Source organism: Micropterus dolomieu, linkage group LG11 (genome assembly GCF_021292245.1).
Source record: "Micropterus dolomieu isolate WLL.071019.BEF.003 ecotype Adirondacks linkage group LG11, ASM2129224v1, whole genome shotgun sequence".
NCBI classification, from domain to species: Eukaryota; Metazoa; Chordata; class Actinopteri; order Centrarchiformes; family Centrarchidae; genus Micropterus; species Micropterus dolomieu.
This window is the reverse complement of record NC_060160.1, coordinates 19,205,141-19,208,918: the sequence shown is the minus strand read 5'-3', so window position 1 is coordinate 19,208,918 and position 3,778 is coordinate 19,205,141.

Genomic DNA, 3,778 nt, shown 5'->3' with positions numbered 1-3,778 from the left:
GTGAGAGATAACCATGGTCTGTATCATGGTACATGATGGGAATGATACAGGTTATGAGGGGAACATAAATGAACCACATTTCATGAATATTCATCAAATGGAGATATTTCCATCTAAACTAAACCATTGGACCGACCCACTGAAAGGCTATCTCCATTCCCTAGAGACATGCCGTGTGGCCAAAAGAGTGGCCTGTCGAATCAAGTTGTGAAGTCTGTTATGCCATGTGCAGATACTCTTTGCTTTCTTTAAATAAGCCATTCATCAGCAGTATCACATGTATGCAAAAAGACAAAAAAATCTGCCACAATTTAAATTTTGCTATTTCCCCCTAGCAGTGCTGCTTTTCTTCTTGAACTATTATCAAACCTCCACTGCCATGGCAAAAGAACACAGGCCAGTCACGCTGTAGGTGCTAATTCTCTGTTGTCCAAAATGTCTCAGTCTGAGAACAGATATTAGAGTCCCCTAAATCCGAAGGCTGACGGAACAGCCTACTGTTTACCATCTGGTTGTGGCAGCCTGGCAAGACTGAGTCTGGGCGATAATTGATGAGAGCAGAGAGAGCAAAGGCGCTGAGGGGCCTGCCTCGTGGCCAATAACATATCAGTAGCACATGTGAGTGGCAGCTCCTGGTGTACTGGGGTCTTCAGCTGCAACAGTGTAACACTATGTAATTGTCTTCTCTCCAGCTCTGCCTTGCTATCTGTCCTTAGTTTTGTGACTGAAATTAGATTGTGGTGTATAACATATGTGCATTTGACGCATAACAGTTTAACATAGCACTGTAGCAGCTGGATAGAGGATTAGTGACCTTTTAAGGGGAGAGCAGAGGTCAGTGGTTATGTGGAGACTCAGACCCTTATATGGTGTCTAACAGATGCCTACACTTATCCTATAGAACTGTGCCCTTATATGGATTGGTGCCTTAGTTTGCAGACTCAGACCCTTATATGGTGTCTAACAGATGCCTAAACATGTCCTATATAAGCTATGTTTGATGTATAGAGAGACAGAGTGGTCATCGGGCTGGGTCACTCTCCAAGCTGCTGCAGAGCTTGTAATTGATGCTGAACTCCTTGATGTAATAAACTTTTATGATCAAGAACAGTGTCAAGCGGATTTCTTCTCAACACATCATCGCCGCATTATTGTTCGGACACCACAAGATCAATGTCTGCTTTTGATGAGTTTTTATCCTCAGGAAATAAAGACTGAAAACAAAAGAAAAGTGACTTTCATTAAGGTTGGGAGTTCATTTCAAGAGATTCTGCTGTTCAACATGGCTTTTGCTCTGTGCTATGGGACAACCACAGTGACCTGATACAAACACACCATGGTTACACAGGGACAGCGGGCCAGCTGCTGCCTCTTTCCTGGAAAGGAAGGCATGTGAAATCTCCATTCAACCTAAGACCACTGTGTCCTTGTATCACATCAAAGGGCATTAGAGGAACTGAATAGACACACAGACACATGATTGTACTAGCTGAATACAAATGCATAAATTTAAAGCTTTTGTCCCTGCAGGAGTTGTTATCCCCCACTGCTCAAATGACCGGGCTTCCTGTGTTAAGATGTTACATATCTGTGTGGGAAAAAAAGTCAGATTGTGTTTTTGTTGTGATTTGAGAGGAATTGGCGTTCCACCAAACTGGAAAATTCTTGTTTAATTTGGCATGATAGTCTTAAAACTTATAGGAAGGCCTTACGTAATGCCAGAGCAGCGTACTACTCATCATTGATAGACGAAAATAGGAACAACCCCAGGTTTCTTTTCAGCACTGTAGCCAGGCTGACAGAGAGTCACAGCTCTGTTAAGCCAAGTATTCCCGTAGCTCTCAGTAGTTACGACTTCATATACTTCTTTAATGATAAAATTCTAACTATTAGAAACAAAATTCACCAAGACCTGCCCTCAACTGGCACCGACTTATCTCTAAACTCAGGAACCTTAGAAACAGCTGTAGAACCAGATATATCTTTAGACTGCTTTGCTTCCCTCAATCTTTACCAACTAACTTCAATAATTTCTTCATCTAAACCATCAACCTGCCTCTTAGACCCCATCCCGACTAGGCTGCTTAAAGAAGTTTTACCCTTAGTCAGCACTTCTATACTAGATATGATCAATCTATCTTTATCAACAGGCTATGTACCACAGTACTTTAAAGTAGAGGTAATTAAACCTCTTCTGAAAAAGCCCAAACTTGATCCGGATGTTTTAGCCAACTACAGACCTATATCTAACCTTCCATTTCTCTCTTACATCCTGTAGAAAGCAGTTGCTAAACAGCTGTGTGACTTTCTACAGAGCAATAGTTTATTTGAGGATTTTCAGTCAGGATTTAGAGCTCATCATAGCACAGAGACAGCACTGGTGAAACGACCTCCTTATTGCATCAGACAAAGGACTTGTCTCTGTACTGGTTTTATTAGATCTTAGTGCTGCATTTGATACCATTGACCATCAGATCCTATTGCAGAGACTGGAACATTTCATTGGCATTAAAGGAATCGCTCTAAGCTGGTTTAAGTCCTATTTATCAGATCGATTTCAGTTTGTACATGTTAACGATGAGTCCTCCATGCACGCCAAAGTTAGTCATGGAGTTCCACAAGGATCTGTCCTTGGACCAATCCTCTTCACTTTAAATATGCTTCCTTTAGGCAATATTATCAGGAAATATTCCATAAACTTTCATTGTTATGCAGATAATACTCAGTTATATCTATCGATCAAACCAGATAAAACTCATCAGTTAGCTAAACTTCAAATGTGCCTTCAGGATGTTAAAACCTGGATGACCTGTAATTTTCTAGTGTTAAACTCAGATAAAACTGAAGTTATTGTTCTGGGGCCTAAGCACCTCCGTGACGCATTATCTAAAGATATAGATTCCCTTAATGGCATTGCCCTGGCCTCCAGCACCACTGTGAGGATTCTTGGAGTTATCTTTGATCAGGACATGTCATTTAACTCTCACATTAAGCAAATTTCAAGGACTGCCTTTTTTCACCTACGTAATATTGCGAAAATCAGGAACATCCTGTCTAAAAATGATGCATAAAAACTAGTCCATGCATTTGTTACTTCTAGGCTAGATTACTGCAATTCCTTATTATCAGGTGGCTCGAAAAAGTCCATTAAGACACTTCAGCTGATCCAGAATGCTGCAGCACGTGTTCTGACAGGAACCAGGAAAAGAGATCATATTTCTCCTTTTTTAGCTTCTTTGCATTGGCTTCCAGTAAAATCCAGAATAGAATTTAAAATCATTTTTCTTACCTACAAAGCTCTTAATGGTCAGGCACCATCTTATCTTAAAGAGCTTATAGTACCTTACTACCCCACCAGAGCACTGCGCTCCCAGAATACAGGGTTACTTGTGGTTCCTAGAGTCTCCAAAAGTAGACTAGGAGCCAGTGCGTTCAGCTATCAAGCTCCTCTCCTGTGGAACCAGGTTCCAGTTTGGGTTCAGGAGGCAGACACCATCTCCACATTTAAGAGTAGGCTTAAGACTTTCCTCTTTGATAAAGCTTATAGTTAGGGCTGGCTCAGGTGAGTCCTGAACCATCCCTTAGTTATGCTGCTATAGGCCTAGACTGCCGGGGATTTCCCATGATGCACTGAGCTCCTCTCTCCTCTACTTTCTCTCCCTCTGTATGCAAACTCATCATATTATTGCATGTTACTAACACAACTTCTCCCCTTTCCGGTAGTCTTGTGCTTTCTCGTCCCTCTCCTCTCTCCTCCTATCACTTCCTGCAGGTGTTT